This window comes from Gobio gobio (assembly GCF_949357685.1).
Source record: "Gobio gobio genome assembly, chromosome: 12".
NCBI classification, from domain to species: Eukaryota; Metazoa; Chordata; class Actinopteri; order Cypriniformes; family Gobionidae; genus Gobio; species Gobio gobio.
Window position 1 is genome coordinate 44,217,717 of NC_137105.1, and position 22,422 is coordinate 44,240,138.

Sequence of the window (22,422 nt, forward strand, 5' to 3'; positions counted from 1 at the left end):
ATTACAGTAACGCGTTACTTTGTAGCGTGTTACTCCCAACACTGATGATGACATACCTCATTTTTGGGGTAACTACTAACTAGTACTTTAAGATTGGAATTATGGTCTACTTTTTCACTTCACCATAAAACATTCTTTGAGTTAAGGAGACATGATGACAATTTACGAGCCCTCTATTGACCTTGTAAGTGACCTTGTAAAACGTGTCTTTATCACCCTTAGGGAGCTCTAAATATTTGAGTTCACCCCAGCACTGCATCATTTAGGAAAAAGGCACCTGGTGACACAAATATATTTAAAAATAATCTTTCTTTCTACACATCTTCTAAAAAGCTTCTCAGATACACCACTTTAGAGTTTGTCTCTGCTTCTTCCCCACACCAATATAGCACTGGATGGTTTTTATTTAGTACCCATGTTAGCCTGTTAAGAAGACAATGCACCTGATGTTCTTTTTTTATTCTGCAGTGATGCTATTGTTTTAGCCCACCCACTATCAGCACACCTGGAGCGTCAGCTGTTCTCTGGCTCCAAATCAAGCCACATCTTGGAAACAGGGATGACTGGGCAGGTAACAAAAGAACGTGTATGAACAGCAGCATGTTAAAAACAGAAATTTGGCCTCACTGATGAATGAGGAGGATGTGTTTTTCAGACGGGACGATGATGGAATCTAACAAGCACTCAGTCACCACAGAACAAAAGACTTAATTGAAGCCCTTTCAGTGGTTCTGACACAGGGAATGGAATGGAAGCAACATGGCAAACACTTAGTCTCTGAAGTCTTGCTGTTTTTCTTCAATTATTCAGTCAGATTACTTTAACACAATGGTTATAGGGATATTTCACCCGTTTTTGTTCACTCAAAACAAAACAAAAGTTAACTATATAATCAATATAATACAAATGAATGAAAACTGAGATTGTCAAGCTCCAAAACGACAAAAAAAGTACCTGAAAGTATGACTTGTGTGCTACATTACACGTCTTCTGAAGAAATAAGAGCGTTGTGTTTGGAACAGACTGATATTTAAGTCATATTTTTTCGAACACAATCATTCAATTATTGATTATTGAAAAGATGCAGAATTATTCATGCATGAATCAGACATCAAACCACAGCCCCATGGAAAACTCATATTTTTACCCTAGTTTGCATTCTGAATTGAAAGTAAAGTAAGGCATGCCATCATGCACCACAAAATAATGGCAATAAAACACATCTTTATATTGATTTTTCCTTATGGGCTGCATGCAAAAACATACAGCACAACAAGATTAATAACTCTTTTGAGCAGGGGCCCGTTTCAGAAAGGAGGTTAAGTGAAAACTCTGAGTAGGTTAACCCTGAAATAAGGGAAACTCTGGGTTTTCTGTTTCAGAATGGGAGGTATGTCAAACCCGAGAAAGCAGGGTAAGCCAAGCCCGTTTCTGAAAGAGAGGTAAATTATACTCAGAGTCAGTTACCAGGGTAACTTACTCTTTGAACCTAACCTGGTCAGGAGCAGGTTTTCTTTGGTAAACCCAGAGTTTATTTCGTTCTCCTCCCCCTTTTTAAAGCACCAGCAGTGTTTAAATACTTTATTCATTATTTCAAACGCCACAAATGCTTTTCTTACTGAGTATTTTGGTTGTATTTCAAGTATAAATATAAAAAAATTATAAATTTAATCTAAATCTAAAGTAAGCAAAGTTTACTTAAAACAAATTAAATTATCTGCCACTTGACAAAAATACAAAGTAAGAAAAGCATTCTTTGTGGGAATATTCATTGCTCATATTTTCATCATGAGGACACTGTCAAAGTGACAAAAATGGCATGTCCTTTTATACAGGATCCAGACGTTCACTTGATAATCCTGTAGAAGTAACCTAATAATTAGAATTTCCTTTAGGATTTCCAGTGGTTGGGCGCATTTATGACACTCATATACCCATCATCACACTTTCTGAAAACGGATTATTGTATGGAATGGAAGGATGCTGCCAGATGGTAGTACAAGATATATGGCATAACCACCACCACAGCTGTTATATAAATTTATTTACATTTTTTATAGTCATCTTTATTTCCTACAAATACTTTATTCTTTTTCCTGTTGGGTGTTAATATTCTTCCTCCATCTCCTCTTCATCTGTCAGTGGTGCTGGTGTTTGGCTGGCCTGAGTAGAAGTCAAATATTAATGTCATTACCCTGATTAATAAATGTAACAGGTGGGATTAGAGAACATTTCATTATGTGAAAAGAGCATAGACCTTTTCACATTTCTGGGTTTCCGAAGCTGAAGTCGTCATAGGGTTAACTCTTATAGCGGTGAATGAGAGAATACATTAAATATATATTTTTGTGTCTCCATTTGCTCAAATAGCAAAAGAAAAACTCCACAATAGTGATTTCACAACTTTCAAAAAGATGGAAAAATTAAAGTGAGATTGATAACTGCAGTGAAAAGAGAGAAAGATGTTAATTTTAACTATCACTTCCATAGACGCTGTATTAGAAACACTCTCACAGCAGCGGTAACTTGATTTTTGTAATTTGATGCAAAAGTAATATAATACAAAGTATTAGTGTTATAAATGTACATACATAAAAAAAAAAATACAAAAAACGTTGCAGGATTTACGATATTAATGACCATTAAAACGTCATCACAGTCTGTGAAAAGGGTCTATGTGGGAAAAGCTGCTGTACATTGGACATTGAATGATATTTATTTAATGTGTCAAATGTTTGTAAAGTCATTAAACCTACACCCATGAACATTTTATGCTTAAAGCTTTTCCTGATTGAATTATGTTTTTTGTTTTTTGTTTTTTTTTAGCTGCTGCTGCCACATTCTTTGTTTGCCTTTTGGATACCATGAAAATTAAACTTCATTAAAATAATTAAGAATTAAACTTGTGTATTGACCTGGAAGTATGCAAACGTCTTTTTGTTGGGTGCTGTTGCCATGGTGAATCGTAATTTCGGAGCTCCATTGATCGTGGCTTTTCATAGTTGGAGTGCATGAGCTTAACTCAGAGTCAGTCTACTCAGAGTTGATTGAACTACCTCAATTCAGCTGTTCTGAAACCCAAAACTCAGAGTTTCCCATCTCAGAGTAAGTCAACTCAGAGTTCAGCTTTAAACTCAGAGTTGGTTGAACCTCCTTTCTGAAACAGGCCCCAGGTCTTTGGAACAAATGATTCAAAACTCAGTCACAAACTCATCTGTTAAATGAATAGCAATTGAACTGTATAGTTTGTGCTTTGTTGTTAAATTTCAAAACATTTTCTTTTCTTCATATGCCGGGTTGGAAGGCTCTCTGGATAATTTACAGCAATAGCTCAGAAAAATTTTCTTTTGTAAGCAAAATTAACTTTATAACTGAAATATACCCAAATGAATCAGAAAGGAATAATTTCAGGAAATGTGTACCAACTCCTAGACCTAACAAATGACAAAAGTTACCTTTTGTTACACTCCTCAAACTAAAAAAAAGTTACATTTTGGTCTGTTCTTCACACAAAGCTAATGTAAGATATATTATAATATGTTAAAGGGTTAGTTTACACAAAAATGAAAATTATCTCATGATTTACTCACCCTCAAGTCATCCTAGGTGTATTTGACTTTCTTCTTTCAGACGAATAAAATCAAAGTTATATTAAAAAAATAAGCCCATAAAAGTAACGACTCCAGTGGGTTAATAAAGGACTTCTGAAGCGAATCGATGGGTTTTGTTGTAAAATATCCACATTTAAACCTTCTAGACTAAAATAACTAGCTTCCGGCCTACACAAATTGACTTGCGCCACAAGAGTAACCCCTAACGCGATGTATGACGTAGGATGTAGGAGTAGCGCAAGCTTTGATGCCTCTCGCGGTTCAAATAAATAGGTCTGGGCAACAAACTCAAGCTCCTCTTCTCTTATATTGAAATTCTCCAACATTTCTCCTTAAAAATTCTCAATTTAGACTTCTTATTCATGACCGGTGTTTTGTTTTGCTCTATCCTCTGCGCTTCCGTGTTCATTAATACGTCATGCGTCAGGTCAGGGGTCACTCTTTCGCCATAAATCGATGCATGGCTCTCTGTCGAAAGCTAGTTATTTTAGTTTATAAAGTTTTAAAAATGGATATTTTTCTTATACAAATGCACCACTACCCTTCAGACGGCCTTTATTAACCCCCCAAAGTCGTATGGAGTACTTTTATTATGGATGGATGCACTTTTTTGGACTTCAAAATCAGGACCTCCATTCACTGCCATTATAAAGCTTGGAAGAGCCAGGACATTTTTTTATATAACTCCGATTGTGTTCGGCTGAAGGAACAAATGTGTAAATGATGACAGAGTATACATTTTTCCTCACTATCCCTTGAAGACAGGCAGTGCACAACATGGACAAGAAGTTCACTAAAGGAGCTCACTGTGGAAGGAATTCTAACCAAGTAACTTTACAACTCAGGTGTCGCCAACAGGCTGTCTGCGTTAATCATACCTGTGTAACCTCAGTCTCTTCACATCTCAAATGTTTATGAGGGGGGCCAGAGCACCCTCAGCCACACTTCACCTCCCTAAAGAGTCGTGAGGGAGGATGACAAGCTAAGGTTTGTTTTGGCCGTTGGCCTTGTTTTATCGGTCCAGCCCCAGCCTGCAGTGTGGGGGCAGAGGAAGCACCATGTCTATATGCCTTCCCACAGTTAGATTGTGACTCTCAGATTACAGTGCACTGAGGACAGCAACATCAACGCTGTAGAGAGAGCACACACCGCCACTAAAACCACAGGGCCAAACATAGACACTGCTGGACATCTCTGCAACAAATCAAACTGCTTTAAGGGAGGTCAAACAGCGGGAAACTATCAAACGAGGAAATCTGGTTGTAAACAACTGCATTTATACAAATGCCGAGCTCAACAAAGAACAAAAAAACACGGTTCTAATTTACACAAATTCTTGATTCTTATGCATGTACGATTTTCCGTACGAGGGAAAAAGTATATGGCAGCGATTAAAAAAAGTGCACACTTCTTAAGGGTGTGAGGCACTTGGTTTAATGTTACTGAAATATTTACTTTACCAGGAAGCCACAGAATTCAGAGAATTGCTGAGTTATTGAACGGATATGAAAAAGGCATTTCAACGTTGACCACCTGTCTACACCCAGTCTGTCTAACAACACCAGAATTCATAGAAGTCAACGACAAGTCCTGTGGGCTGCCAACTTTCAATAATAACATCAACAATACATTTAAGAGGAATAGATTTACACAACTGACTAAAATAAATGACACAAGATTGTAAATGGTCACATTTCTTCATTTTTTTGGCATATTTACAATCATTTTACCCCCTCCATGGGGTACTTTTAAGTTGGGATGCACGATATATCGGTCACCATATCGGTACCGATAAGATAAGGAAATTTGGCCAAATATATTTAAGCTGATAAAAAATCTATTATTTCCTTCAGCTGAGATACTTCAGATGTGCAGTTTTGAATTACTTGAAATATGATCTGTCTGTCACATAGGCTACATAAAATGATAAAGAAAACATCATTATAATCGTGTGTTTGGGACATGGCTTTTAATGGAGAGACTTTTGTTTTTGTAATCAGGTTCTCAAAAATTTCAGCCAATTTATCGGTTATTGGCTTTCAAATGTAAAGAATTATCAGTATCGGCCAAAAATGTAATATCTGTCCATACCTACTTTTAAGAGCAAGTTGGTTTAAATTTATATTCCACTTTAAATACAAGATTCGACTAATTCACTGCACTCTTGTTGATGAACCAACCCTTTACAATGAGGTAAATCACTCGCGTATGCCACTAAATCTTCGTATAGGCTATGCGACTAAATAATAGCCATTGGCTAATACATTCTTAGACTTTACTCGCAAGTGTGTGTGTGTTAGAGGCTAAGTATAAGTTAATTGGCTGGCGTTCCTCTATTACCATCCCTGTTAAGATTTTTCAGCAAATCAGTTCGAGCGAATGCTGACAACGTGATTAATATTCATGAACCCAGCGGCTCATCAATCCTTAGTGCGTTATATATTTTTATTAGTATATAGAATTAGTATGCCTAGATTATTATTATAATCTTTTAATAATAATTACTAATATCTATTACTATTATCTTTTTTTTACAGAAACACTGAATGGCCAACAATATCTTACGTTACCATTTAATTTTTATTTTACCATTGCAATCTGACACCATAAACCTTAAAACGGCTACACAAGTTAATATGATTTTTTTTTTTATAATAAAAAGTTATTATAAACTTCACAACTCCACTTTTAAATCGCACCAAATTTTTTTAAATAACCCCATTCACATCCATTATAAGTGCCTCGCCCCAAGTGCGATTTTTGCTGTTTTAAAGAATTTTTTTTGTAGGTATCAATATTGTGCCACAAATGCTGGTGATTGAGACTGACTCAATATTCCTTTAACTTAAAGAGAGCTCTATGTGAGAACGTCAGTGAACTTAGGGCATGCTTTCTTTTATGTCTCAGCAAGTGTTAATAAAACACCAACCAACCGTCCAGATTCTCAATATCCTGGGAGCAAAGCTGAGGAATGCACCAGCAACCCTCAATGAATTAAGAAAACTTTGACTATTCAAAGGCACCCTGAGGATGACCTGTTCCTTGACCCTGGTGGAATAAAGAAGGTCAAGGGGCCCTTCAAGAGGAGAAAGACCTCATGGCTCCAAGGCCCTGCGGAAAGGCCACTGATTTTACCTCAGCAACAGCTCTCAACTAGAGTGCACGTATGCTAAAAGCTTCCAGAAAGTCATTCTCTTGAAGGGATTGTTCACTCAAAAATTTAAATTCTAGCATCATTTACTCATGCTTATGTCGTTCCAAACCTGGCTTTCTTAAGAACGCAAAATAAGATTTTGCCTATACAATGAAAGTAAACAGGGTTCAGTGTTGTTCTGGACCCCATTGACTTTCACTGTATTGACAAAAACAATACTTTTTTTTTTGTGTAGAATTTATTTTTTATTTTTTTTTATTTTTTGTGAACTATCCCTTAAAGGGATCCCCTGGTGTTAAGACTTGTATGGCTTAATATAATATAAATGTTGTCTCTTACTGAAATATGTAGTAGAAAACCCATGAAAGATCTACGGTATTTTAAAAATCCATTACATATTTGGATAATGGGCGGCGCCATTTTGTTTGCGTTATTATGTCGATGACGTAGAATGGTTGCACCGATCGCGGCTACCTTAACTTCATCCCAATGTGTCGCAACAATGTCATCTGTTCAGCCTTTTCAATTTGACTCAGAGTAGGACATTTTTTGAGTATGAAAACATCGAAGACGTTGAATATGAATTACATCAAAACAACACGCATGTTTCACTGTGTTTACTGCATTCAGGTGACGTACATGTCAATCGTACAACATTAGTTCGATCTATAAACTTGCCTTGAATTGATCCAGCGAGAAACTACATCTCCTTACAGCAAACACACTCTCTCTCGGTTCGGTTCGCCTCGCCAAGCAATTTCCACAGAGACACCATCTATTTTGCCCCACTCTCGCCTCCTCAACACCCCGATTGTCTTCGTTTTGATGCAATTCATATTCAACGTCTTCGATGTTTTCATTCTCACAAATTTCGCACTCTGGCTCAAATTGAAAAGACTGAACAGATGACATTGTTGCGACACAGTGGGATGAAGTTAAGGTAGCCGCGATCGGTGCAACCATTCTACGTCATCGACATAGTAACGCAAACAAAATGGCGCCGCCCATTGTCCAAATATGTAATGGATTTTTTAAATAACGTAGATCTTTCATGGGTAAGATATATTACATAATTTATGTTATATTAAGCCATACAAGTCTTAACACCAGGGGATCCCCTTAAACTCACCAGGCATAAATACAGCAAGTGATTGTGCGTGAGGCTTTAGTGAAATTTGTTTGGTTGCCTTGCACGGAAAAAGCCTTTATATGGATCATAGAGAAGAGAGTAAGAGATCTATCAGGCAAGTTTAATCCTAAACTAACCAACCATGAAGAGCATGCAAAGTCCTAATGCGCGCAAAGTAGGGTTTAGGGCAGAAGCAGTGACAAGCACAAAAGAAAAACAAGGGGAATGAAAGTGAAGCACGGAAGAGATCAGAAGTAATTACAGTCACCCTATTCACATAATCTTCTTTGAACAAAGATGAAGGACAGCTTGAGGATACAAACCCAAACAGGATTATACCTGACCGAGTGGCAAAAAGACAATAAGAGCTCATATTGCAAGCAAACGCAAGTAATTTCCATTTTAGCGTAGCTGACAACAGAACAAACAAATCTCAGATCCAAAATTGCTGAAGGTGTGTAGATGCAGCACAATTGGTTCCGAGCGGGGCAAACAGGAGTGGCCTAGTGACATGCAGGGCCTCTGGCAATAAATGATGCAAAGTGAAGCCATTGTCTGATCCAAGTGAACCACACCACTCAGAGAATAGGACATTCAAACGGTCACACAGGCCCATTGTTATGGCCAAGTTGAGTGGGGTCCTATATCTCACAAGGTCTGGCCGGAGCCGAAATGCTCGTAGACGTAGAGCATTGCCATGCTGCGATCTCTCGCATGCCCCATTAACAAAGTGCTCACCCAATTCTGCAAAAGACAACAGAGACTCAAGTTGTGTGCAATACATATCCACTGAATGCAGAGGTTAAGCACTGAGCTTGAGCCAAATTTGAAGGTTGTATTTGTCACAATGGTAGCTAAATTGTTTTAGTATTTGACAGATCTTTTGGCGAAAACAATCTTCTGAAGTGCAGCAACCTTGCATTTAAGTTCTAGATCTTGAACTGTTGCAATGGTTAAATGCCAAAAGATGGAGAACAGAAGGATGGGAAGGCGACTAGAAAGTACTGAAAGTTTAAAGCATACCGGTTTTGATGCAAGAAATACTTCAAAGCTTATGACCAAACTTTGAGGAAGAAACACTGGGAGGGAAGCCAGAAATGTAGACTGCAGTGCAGACTATGTTTAGATCAGCATCAGATGCAGTTTACAACATGATGGCAGCAGTTAAATGAAGACATAATGGAGTTTTTCCTATATGGACATTATAAAACAACTCAACAAATAGCACTGCATTAATCTACAGTTCAAAAGTATGAGGTGAGTATTTATTTTATTAAATAAATACTTTTATTCAGCAAGGATGCATTATTAAAGGGATCATGAACTGAGAAATCAAATTTTCCTTGAGCTTTTGACATATAAGAGGTCATCATACTATAAGAATATCCTGTAGTATTCAGAATTGAAAACTTCCTTGCTAGTCCAAAATCAGCTTTTTCCCCACTCATTCTGGAATGTGCCTATTTGTGAAAGACCGCCTCTGCAGAAGAAAATCACGCCTACTTCATCATTCCAACTTTCGCCCCGCCCACTGGCGTGTTAGTGAGATGACGAGGAGAGAAGAGCGAAACAGGATGGACTTCAAATAACATTCCCTTCCAAAGGATCCTAATGCTAGAAATGTGGTTATTTATTTTCAACAATATGAATGTCTCAGTTGAGCATTATTTATTTGTATTTGGCACATTTCACGGTGGATTCTTTGGTAAATCAGACGCAATTTCAGCGCAGGCTTTGCAAACAGACTTTTACGATATGTACTCGACACTAAAGCTTGGTACATACTCCACAAGAACAAAGAAATTTGTTCGTTTTCTCGTGGTGGCAAGAACAAGAACAAAGTTCGTTCTGGCCAGGACATTCCATACTTCACGAGAAAAGCAGGTGCCGAACATTACCGATTCTCAGCATTAACACCGCCCACTTAAAATTTCTGACCAATCACACAATAGTTCTCAGACACCCACAAGAAGAAAGTTCTGCTCCGATGATGTGTCGAGATAGACTGGCTGCAGTGGCTGGGTAAACCCAGCCTGACCTGCTGGCGATTTGATTTCGCCCTGCAACTCAGTCTGGAAACCTGTACATACATTTCTACTGCTTCTGTTACACTTTTGCGGGAACCAATCACAGACTGGCTTTTCCACCTGGCGCGCTATTGGCAGGTTTAACACGATGACGGATAGAGAAGCGATGGGTCGTTGCCCGTTGATCACGCCTCTTGTGGTCTGATTGGTTGAAGGACTATCCAATTGCGTACAGAGTCATTTGAATTTATGCTCGTTTATCACGCCTCTTGTGCAGTAGAAAATATAGAGCAGACTTCCCAGACCAGTGCCCCAGACCAGTGATTAAATTATATTTAGAAAGCGAACAAAAAACGCTCCCTTTTCAATCGCTCGAGCTGTCAATCAAATGGTGAGATTATCAGTGACTGAGAATTGTTCTGGAATTGTGCCAAAACTCCCGTAATAATCAACAAATCGCTTATTTACATTGTGTTTGCACTGTTAGTTATGAAGAAAGCATTCGTTAATGTGCAGAAATCAAGTTGCAAAGATGTCAGCCAATCACAGCAGAGGGCGTTTACACTGAAGTCTGACAACAGACACGCCCCTTCAAACAGAGCGTTAAAATCAGGGTAGGAAAAATGCCTTTTAATTCTAAATTATGACAAATTTTGCTGTGAAAATCATTCTAACAGTATAAGTGCACCACAGGAAACATAATATAAAACAATAAAACACGCAGTTCATGACCCCTTTAAATTAATCAAAAATGACAGAATATACGTAATGTTATACAATAACAAGATTTCTATTTTTACATAAATATCAAAGAATCCTGAAAAATAAGTATCCTGGTTTAAATATGAAGCAGCACAACTGTTTTCAACATTGATAATAAAAAGAAGCATTTATTCTGTTCCAAATCAGCATATTATTCCTTTGCCATCACAGGAATTAATCATATTTTATATAAATATACAGTTATTTTAAATTTGAATCATATTTTTGACCCAATAAATGCAGCGTTGTTTTAGCAAAAGCGACATTATAAAATCTTACCAACTCCGAACTTCTGAGCGGTTGAGTGTTTATAAATGGCAACACTGATCTGCATTGTGCATCAGAGCAGTCTAGTGTGATGTGCAGTCAGTGCTGGTGTGGGGTAACCCCAGCTGTCCCGGGACCACCCTTTTACCAGCGGAAACAATTACGACTCCCAGCGGTGTCTCAGCTTTCTCCTCATTAACAAACATGAGTTGTGGAGGCAGCAGAAGCCGCAGTCGCAGTCATCTGATTGGCTGGCTGGAGTAACCCTGCGCCTAATTAATAAACCAAACACCCCACCACACACACACACACCCTTCACCTGCACCCAGGCACGTGGCTCTGCAAAAGAGGCGGTTTGTTGATGGCACAGTCAGACAAAAGGGAACACATGCCACACACACCCACCCATGAATACCTCCATAAACATAAGGACAGAGCACGGCTTAACAAACGTCTTGTTTACTATCCCTCAGTGTCTGTGCCTTTTCTCAGCCTGACCATGAACTACATAAAGAAATGCTACACACACAATACAGCACAAAAAGAAAGTCAAACCTTTCACTCATGTGGTTAGCAAGGGTACACATCACAGGACAGTCCTGTAAACCTGTCTGGACCCAAGGGCGGTACAGCTAAAACAAATGTACAGTCAGTGATACATTTAAAATATCTTAATTTGTGTTCTGAAGATGAACGGAGGTCTTACGGGTGTCGAACGACATGAGGGTAAGTAATTAATGACAGAATTTTCATTTTTGGGTGAACTAACCCTTTAACCCTCTGGTGCTCTTCGGTCATTTCTGACTGGAAAATTTTCTGTTTTGAAATTTAAAAAATCACTGCTTCATCAGAATTATATGAAACTTGGTGACTTTGTTGGCATTAGGTATGTAAACACACCAAAAAATTGGGGTCATGATTCGAGCATGCTAATTGGTCATGCTAAAAAGTAGCGTTCATTGTCTTCGGTCATAAATGACCGACCATAGGAAATTAATGGGTAATCGGCAAAAACACAAAAATTATCTGAATATTTGTGTGTACAATCTACAAATCGGCCACGATGCTGAAAAAAAGTACACAGCAGTAAAGGGGTGACACTCTAAAACATCAAGAGTGTAATATTGACAGTGACACATCCACTCACACACACACGCACACACGCACACTTATACACACACACACACACCTATGAAAAACTGAACCTATGAAACACATTTTGAATTTTTAAAAATCACAGCTTCATCAGAATATTATGAAAACATGATAAAATGAAACTTGGTGACTTTTCTAGCATTATGTATGTTGTAAACACACAAAAAAAATGGGGTCATGATTCGAGCATGCTAAGTGGTTGTAAAAAAATTACTCCCACTTGTGCTCTTCGGTCAAAAATGACACCATAGGAAATGAATGGGAAATCTGCAAAAAGACAAATTAACAGAAAAAAAATCAATATTTCTAACAAACAAAAAAAAAATCTAAAACTTTATAGTAAATAGTCTTTGAGATTTTTTATATATATATATATATATATATATATATATATATATATATATATATATATATATATATATATATATATATATATATATATATTCAAATCCATCAACAACAAAAAAAATCATTAAATGTGTTCAAAAGAGAACTAGGGAATTCTCAAGCCTCTTCACAGAGACCTCTAGTGATTCCACACATGATTGCATGATTTCTTAAATAATTCCAAAAGAGGGCGCTAATCTGCCTTCAAAAAAAAAATATTTTGAAGGCCTTGTCTCTATTTTAACCTGAAATCCTGCAATAATAAATAAAAAAAATATTTTAAATTTTTTTTAAATTTTCAATGGCAAAAATAGACAATAATTATTGCATAAATATAAAAAAATAGATAAAATCATCTCAAAATACAAAATTAAAAAGAAAAAATATTATTGAAGAAAAATAAATTGCATTGGTTTTACTGGGGTGGAGGAGGTTTAATTTTTAGGTGTCCGGTCACTTATGACCGGGAAAATGCAACCCCTAAACGAAGAGCACCAGAGGGTTAAAGGTTCACACAAATATTAACATTCTTTCATATTTTTTCAGTAATGCGACAACATGTCAGTAACCATCAGGGGCGATTCTAGGATTTTTATTTCAGCCCCCAGTGAGGTTATGAAAAAAAAAATGGTAACACTTTAGTTTAGGGTCCAATTCTTACTATTAACTAGTAGCTTATTAGTATGCATAACATGGGCGTCGGAAGCAAAAAAAATGTGGGTGGGTCCTCAGAATTTTTTTACTGGAGTAGATGCCAATTACATTAAGTACAAATATACCGCTTTACTTGGTAAACGTATAGGTCGGAAAGACAAAATTAGGTAAATCGCAATATCATTGAGAGCGATAGTAGTGTAGGGGTAAGACGCACGGCATCTAGTTTTGACACAAATCGACCCGCGGTTCGAGTCCTGCTTTCGCCGAAATTAATCTTCTCCGTTTTCCCATCACATATCAAGGCATTTATTTTCAATACAAATTAAGAAAATATTAGAAAAGTGGAAATAAAGCGTCTAATATGTGTTTAATAATAAGTGTTTATCGATTAGGGGTAGGTAAACAGACATGTGCTGAATGTTAGAGACGATAAAAGTGAGTGGGTCCAATATCATTGATCGTAAAAAGTGGGTGGGTCTTGTCCCACCCATATACAATGGTTCCGACGCCCGTGATGCATAATATTAGGATATTGGTGGTTTATTACTACTTATACCTATAAAGCAAATATGAATGCCTTATTCTTCATGGTCATATTGTACATCCCTTAATCATACAATGTATTCAGGTTTATAATCAATGAGATCCCAAATGTGAGGTTAGGGGGGTTTGGGGGCATAGCCCCTCGAGAATTTTTTTTGTTTCTATAATCTACATGTGCAATTTAAGATGTTTTTAGGGATGGGCAACAGTGGTCGAGTAATCGAGTACTCGAACGTGACAGCGATCATCGATCATGAGAACGATGATCGCCCTGAAAAAAAAAAAAAATGTGTCTCTTTTTTATTGGTTATTGTGTCGTTTTGCGCAGTACCGGAGGTCTGATTGGTTAGCGTTATACAGCCTCCAGACCGCGGCGAAATAAAGTGAAACTGAGGCACTGCAGTGATGTCTGGAATCACTGATCATTAAATGGTTAGTGCAAGATGTGCAGCTACATAGCTACATAGCATTATAATGAGAACACTGTGGAAAATGCTGTAAATGATCTGTGCTTAGTTCCCCGTTTATCAGCTGATCCATAGAGAAACTATAGCGAGAACCCTCAGACTAGCGCGTGAAGTTCATTCGCGTCCTTTTCTGCAGATGCACGTTGTAAGATTACTTTTATGTTGTCTATATCTGATTAATCTAATATAAAACGCGTTTGGTTGAGCTTAATAAGCTAGCAAAGCGCTGCCTTTATACCGGCTGTTGTTCATTCTCTTCAGTTTCAGCTCAAATGCATTAATGCTCGAGCTCGATGTGGTTTAGAGACAGATATTCTTTTCAGATAGGCTATTTCTTTCTCAGAATCATTGATATTAGTAATGCAGCACTGCTATACTGTTCTCGTATTTTTTAACAGTAGACCTAGTTTATTTAAAGCTGTTTTTCGTTATGAGTTTGAAAACGCGCAGTGATGTAAACGCTAAAATTAAGTGCATGATGTGCAGAGTCAATCTGTCAAAGCATTATAATGAGAACAGGATTTTAATAAGATGTTGTTTCTGTCTGCTTTCGTTGTCCGTGTATCAGCGTTGTTAAGGGAAGAGCGCATTCAAAATGTTCCGTTTCAAACCCTTCGCCTGTAAAATCTAGCACGCTGAAGTTCACGAGCGCATTCACGTCCTTTTGTGTTGATTTATGTCGTAATAGGTTAATAATAATCTTCATATTAACATTGATATAGGGTGCGTTTGGTTGAGTTTATTAACCAGCTAGCAAGCTCTGCAGGGTGGTGTTATTTCACAGTTTCAGCTCAAAGGCAATGCTCGATATTACTGACTGGTTATTTGAGACGGTCATTTTATAAAGATGTTTCTTTTTCAAAGACATTTATGCATCATAATCTAGCAGTTATTTTTTGTTTTATATGTTCATGTTTTCATATACCTGTTTTCATGTCACGTTTGTATTTGTCAACAACCATTTTCATAACAGAATTTTCACTATCTCAATGACGGACATGCCCCGCCCCCTGCACATGCCCCGCCCCCGAGTACTCGAGTACTCGTTTTTGAGACCTATCGATGATCGAAATGAGAAATTGACAAAAATGCCCATCCCTATTTTGAACGCCAAAAAATTAGATAACAATAGCTTGAAAACCATGTCAGCGGGCAGATTTGACTGATAACGTTTTTCCATTTTTGTCAGTGAAGAAAGTAAACATATGTTTAACTGATATGTATATGTTTTATTAATCATTTTTGTAGACATTTTAATTTACTGAAGGCTAACAGGAAAGCTAGGTAACTAAATGTATTAAATTAATGCACAATATGCACAATCTTATGCCCAATACAGGCTGAAAAAAGTTGAGCCTTTTTTATTTACTGAGAGCTAAACACGGAATTATTAATTTACAATATGCACACATTTATTACTAATATAACTTTGTTAATATTTCTTGTTTGTTAATTCAATTATAAATGACATTACATAGGCCTATTTCAAATCAAAATGGCAAAATTAGACTGAATATCTGTCATTTGTTTAACATTTCTGACTTAAAGAAGCAGCTGTCAAATATGAAATGTTTAGTTTAGCTACTTACATATCTCGCACTTGACGTCGAGTTATGCTGCTAAAATTAGCGCTGAGCCTCAGCAGCTTCTGTATGAGCATAAAGCCCGCCTACTCTGATTTGATTGGTTTTCTCAAATATTTTGACATTGACGAACGGTGACAGACCAATGAGTCTCAGATCAACGCACACACCTCAGCTTCTGACGCGCGCTCTGCTGAAGCCCTCCTAAAAAGGGCCTATAGAGACGCCCATAGTAACCCTATTAATTCTAATCCCTGATCTGTGACCAGTGATTTCCAATATGTCATGATCCATGTACAGTCAGATGTTCAAAGAACACTCCATTTGCAATCGCTGGAGCTGTCAATCAAACAGCGCAAGTTCATCAGTTACTGAGTTCTGGACTAGGGTCCAGATCAGGGTAGGAAAAATTCCTTTTATTTATAAATGATGACAATTTTTGATGTAAAAATCATACTAACATTATAAGTGTACCCCAGGAAGCATTATAAAACAATGCAGTGACCCCATTAAGAGTCAAAGCAGGACCCCATTTGAGGGCGGAATATGCTCGGTCTGAGAGGAATACAAGTCGAGTCAAGTGTGGAAATCCATCACTCATGATGCCCCCGCGGTGTCCACAGGATATATTGCCCTAGTAATAGAGAAGCGGCTGAGAATGATGAAAATGTGGAGTGACATGGGCTTTCGAACTCAAGAGAACTGAGGATATCAGTACATGGCTGTCAGCTGATGGACAAATAACAAAGAATTTTAGGTCTAGTTCGCATTTGAATGCTTGACCAGTGAAAGACAGGGAACAAACAACAGACAGCAGCCTCATTTCCACATCGTCCATCATCAGCATAATCAACCAGGTGCCATGGGATTAGAAAAGGATAGTCCACCCAAAAATGAAAAATCTGAAAACAACAACAACAAAAATATTCCAAAACAACCAAACACAGTGTTGTTTTCACCTCAGTCTGTCTTTGTGTTTCTATTAAAGGGATAAAAATGAAAATTCTCTCAGAATTTTCTCATCCTCATGTTCCCCCAGATGTATATGATTTGTTTATTCAGTTCTACAGTGCTTAGATCACATGCATATGCAGGGCCGTGCAGAGAGTTCTTCATGGGCAGGGGCTCAAATGTAAAAAAGGGGCAAAAAAAATAAAAATAAATAAATAAATAAATATATAAATATATATATATATATATATATATATATATATATATATATATATATATATATATATATATATATATATATATATATATATATATATATATATATATATATATATATATATAAATATATGCTCATCAAGCCTGCATTTATTTAATCAAAAATACAGAAAAAACAGTAGCCTAATATTGTGAAATATTATTACATTATATTCTTTTTAACTTTTTATTAATCAAACAATCTTGAAAAGAGTATCACAGTTTCCATCATTGACATTAAATCCTCATATTAGAATGATTTCTGAATGATCATGTGACACTGAAGAGTGGAGTAATGATGCTGAAAATCCAGCTGTGATAACAGGAATAAATTATATTTTAAATTATTTTAAAATAGAAAACCATTATTTTAATAATATTTCAAAATATTGCTGTTTTTTATCAATGCAGGCTTGATGAACATAAGAGAGTTCTTTCATAATGCTTTATAATATAAAAAAATGGTAATATAGCTAATAAAGTCCTTTCACGTAACCATTTCGCCAGACTACACTTCACATAATAGGCCTGTAGGGGCCGGTGGCACTTGGGTTTTGTTAACTTTGATAGTTTCATGAAATAGTAAACGGTGTATCAATATACATAAATACAAGTGAATTTAACACTTACCATTAATGCGACTTTTGCTGCTGCTGCATGGTTTTGTTTGTTGTCAGTTAAAATCCATTTTGTCAGTGATGCAATTTATAAAATGAGACAAATCGCAGGAAATCGTTCCACGAACGTTAGTTCATCTGTTCATGTAATTTTCAACCGATTTATGAATAAGAACAGAAAATTACCGCTTCACATCGCCCAATGGAATTTGAACTTGCTTTGCCAGATCACGATTGGTTGGTGTATACACATGACAAACGGGCATTGGTGAATGGTGTAATACTTTAAAATATATAATATATAGATTTGTAATTAAATCAACACATTAGCTCTGATTATGGATGAAAAAAAAAAAAAAAAATTGGTTTACTTTTTTCCCGTAAGACCACACACTCTCTGAAAGGACCATATTTGGCTCGAGAGCCGTTTCCGAACAGAGGAAAATCAGCAGTCAATCAAAACGCACGCAACCCATAGCAACGCGTTAAGGCAACGCCTCAACAGAAATTGTCCGACTTTTGAGCCGTTCGTTACTATTGTATACATTGTCATGTTATAATAATCACATTTATTTAGTTTTATTGACCACGATATTATCATTGATATTTGTCTGAGAGGGGCACTTTTGATTCATTTTGAAATGAATTTTGAAATGCCCCCCCCCACCCCCCCTCCCCCCCCCGCACGTGCCTGTGCATATGACAGTTGGCCTCTCGTTTCTCTTCAGAAAAGACACTGACTGATCCATTTGAGTCATATGGGTTATCGATGGGATCGCTTTTTGAAGCATCAATTTTTGTTATGCACTTGCATTATATGAACCCACAGAGATGGGTTATTTTTCTGAAATCTTTGTTTGTGTTCAACTGAAGGAAGAAAGTCATATCTGGGACGGCATGAGGGTGAGTAAATGATGAGAGAATTTTCATTTATATCCCTTTAATTGACATAGGGCCTATATAGAAACACAAAGACAGACTGAGACGAAAATAACACAAAGATAGATTCAGAGCAGCAGAATTCAATTTCAGTTCTAACTCAGTGGTCCTGGGCTTCATGATGACTTAAAGGGATAGAACTTCACTTTGTAAAATCTCCTGCGTCATCATCACACGCATGCGTCGTGGTGCTCACGTGAACAGCGCATCACTTTTGACTGCAGGAGACTGATAGGCTAGGACGAAATTGTTGAATAAAGTCGTTATTTTTGTTTGTTTTTTTGCTCAAAAAGTCTTGTTGCTTCATAAAATTACGGTTGTCTTTCCTACCTTTCTGGACCTTGAAAGTGTTATTTAAAGAGCACCTATTATGGCATTTAAAATGTTCCAAATATTGTTTTAGAAGTCCCCAACAACAGTTTTGCATGCATGCAATGACAAAAAAGACTTAAGTTTTCTTATAATATGCATTTATTTTTACCTGTTTTGACAACGATTCTCAAATGATTCCTTTAGTGATTCACTTTTCAAAACCCTGCCTTTACGTGACGCTAATCTGTGGTGATTGGTCCGATGACCCAGTCAGTTGTGATTGGTATAGTCTGTGCAGCAAATATTTTCGGAAACGGAACGCCCATCAAAGTCTTATAGTGACAGTAATTTGTTAATATGTGTCAGGAGTTATGAATATGAAAACCGCGTCAGTACCGTTTGATTGTAATATGAGCCTCAGCTGATCTCATTCATAAAAAAACTCCTCTATTCTCCTCACGAAGACTCGCGACAAATCAACATCCCTCAGGGCTTTTAGCTCAAAAGTGTGCAGATGAGGAGACATATTGATAGATTCTCATATGTCTGTGTCAAATTTCTAAACAGAGGAGTATTTTTTATTCAATACTTCCTCACCTAATCATGAGTGATGGAGTCTCTTATGTGTTGTTTTCAATTCATACTGGCAGCCGGATGGCGCTCTGTGCACATGTAGTCCATATATGGTACAGACAGATGAAGAAGATACCATGTGCCATAATAGAATTCCATAATAAAAGCTTCCTGAGATCGCGAAACATGCAAATAGAGACATTTGAAGACTAATAAACACACAATCGCGACGATGTATGGTTTGTCTTCAAGCCACTTAGTCTTCAAATGCTCATCCTTGGGCAGATTAAAAAAGTTTGCTTTTGAGTCGCACTTCAGAACACAGCGTCTCGTCGCCATGATGTTTTCTAGTTTTCACTGGCGTCTTGGAGCGCAATAAGTGGGCGTATCGTATTCAAATAACTTGACGTCATCTAGTCAGAGAAAAAGCTTCGGTCTTCTAACGATTCTTAAAAATGACTCAGAGTCGACTCTTACTTTTGAAAGAAAATAACTATATATACGGTGCACTGTCATATTTCAAACTTTACAGGATGTTTTTGTTCACTTAGATCTATGTTACACACTACATGAAAGGTAAATTTCAAAATTCCATGATAGGTGCTCTTTAAATTGCTGTCTATGGAAGGGTCAGAGCTCTCGGATTTCATCAAAAATATCTTAAAGGAACACTCCACTTTTTTTGAAAATAGGCTCATTTTCCAACTCCCCTAGAGTTAAACAGTTGAGTTTTACCGTTTTCGAATCCATTCAGCCGATCTCCGGGTCTGACGGTAGCACTTTTAGCATAGATCATTGAATCTGATTAGACCGTTAGCATCTCGCTCAAAAAATGACCAAAGACTTTTGATATTTTTCCTATTTAAAACTTGACTCTTCTGTAAATCCATCACGTACTAAGACCGACGGAAAATGAAAGTTGCAAAAAAAATGACATTACGCAGCGCCTGAAAATAGTCCCCAGCATTCTCTCTGTGCAAGCAGGTTGTCACGTTGGTAATGTTGACGGAAGTTAGCCTATTTTTAGGCGCTGCGTAATATCATTTCTCCCGCTGCACTCATGGTACGGCTCAAAGTTCCTTGATTATTACACAGGAATGAGAGAATAGTTCATAGCCATATCCATGGGCATCGGAAACAAAAAAAATGTGGGTGGGTTCTCAGAAATTTTTTACTGGAGTAGATGCCAATTACATTAAGTGCAAATATACCGCTTTGCTTGCTAAACGTATAGTTCAGAAAGATAAAGTTACAGAAATCGCCATATCATTGAGAGTGGCAGCAGTGTAGGGGTAAGACGCACGGCATCTAGTTTTGACACAAATCGACCCGCAGTTCAAGTCCGGCTTTCGCCAAGTTCAATCTTCTCCCTTTTCCCATCACATATCAGATCGGAAAGGCATTTATTTTCAATAAAAATGAAGAAAATATTAGAAAAGTGGAAATAAAGCGTCTAACATGTGTTTAATAATAAGTGTTTATCGATTAGGGGTAGGTAAACAGAAATGTGCTGAATGTTAGAGACGATAAAAGTGAGTGGGTCCAATATCACTGATCGTAAAAAGTGGGTGGGTCTTGTCCCACCCACATACAATGGTTCCGACGCCCATGGCCATATCGGTCTAGAAAATCGCAACTTTTCATTTTCTGTCGGTCTTAGTACACGATGGAACTACAGAAGAGTCAAGTTTTAAATAGGAAAAATATCAAAAGCCTTTGGTCATTTTTGAGCGAAATGCTAATGGTCTAATCAGATTCAATTATCTATGCTAAGCTATGCTAAAAGTGCTACCGCCAGACCCGGAGATCGGCTGAATGGATTAAAAAATGATAAAAATCAACTGTTTAACTCTAAGGAACTTGGTAAATGAGCCTATTTTCAAAAAAAGTGGAGTGTTCCTTTAATTTGTGTTACTACGATGAACGAAGGTCTTACTGTGATTGAATGACATGAGGGTGAGTAAATTAATGACAGAATTTTCATTTTTGGGTGAACCATGCCTTTAAAATGACTTTAAAAAAATATATTTTTGCGTTATTCATTACAATCTGCTGTAAATAGTGCTGTAGAATATAAACAAAGTAAATTATTTTATCAGGTAAGAAAAATCTGGGAAAGTAAGTCTATAGCTAGACTAAATGACTTTAAAGAAACAGAGAAGCACTTATGGTGAAACATTACACTGTTGGGAAGCCGGTTACATGCTCGCTCGCGCGCGCGCAGACTGTGCTCCGGACTATCAAACACGAGTGACATGACATCTCAAACAAATAAGATGCAAATCATTCGTTTTAAACCGCGAAGCTAAGCAACGTAAACGAAAATATTAAAATAAAAGCACATGCGAAAGTGTGAGCAACTCTTTGTTTCATTAGTCTCGCGGATCTGATCTGTGCGACCAGCCATTGATTCTTATAACAGCTCATATCCGTGTCTTGTGTGACACTGGGGCATTTGAATAAACAGTTTACCGTTCATACAATCATCAGTCACCTTTCGTACACTGATCAGACAGCGGTGATAATACGCTTCTCGTGTCACACCACCACAATCCATCAGCACGCGCATATATATGCGCAATTTACACATTCCTCCACAAAGTCTGTTCTTACCTCGTATGTGGTCTCATTATTCATTCAAACTCCCCTGTTTTGTTTGGGTAGACGGGACTTATGAATGTGCTTGATCTCAGCACTGCACAGACACTGTAGCGAGTTGACGTCATCATTTTTTTCCACTCGACCAGAGCGAGCGAGTGCGCATGATCAGACAAGGTAGATGTACTGATGTCTAACGGGAGATGTAGTAGCTGTGGGTGATGCCAGGTACAACGAGTCAGTGAGTTTGGTTGCCTTGTAAAAGGACTATATATTTATAAGGAACAATTGAAAATTTTAAACTAAAGTATAATGAATAACGTAATGGTATTTATGACAAAAATAATTAAATAATTTTAAAAACCTAATTATTATTATTTTTTTATTATTATTCTTTTAACAGCATTTATATGTTATATAACAGCATTGTGTAAG

At 37.2% G+C, this 22,422-nt stretch overlaps 1 protein-coding gene across 2 annotated transcripts in view; it reads right to left on the reverse strand.

Annotated features, from left to right (window-relative positions):
- Positions 1-22,143, reverse strand: part of daam1b (dishevelled associated activator of morphogenesis 1b) — a 148,276-nt gene extending 126,133 nt beyond the window's left edge. The window contains exon 1 of one of the 2 annotated variants that reach the window (XM_079831402.1): positions 22,003-22,143. The gene's annotated coding sequence lies outside the window, so the exon portion shown is untranslated. The remainder of the gene's footprint in view (positions 1-22,002) is intronic. The other variant, XM_079831400.1, reaches the window with a different exon arrangement.
- Between the last annotated feature and the right edge of the window lie 279 nt (positions 22,144-22,422).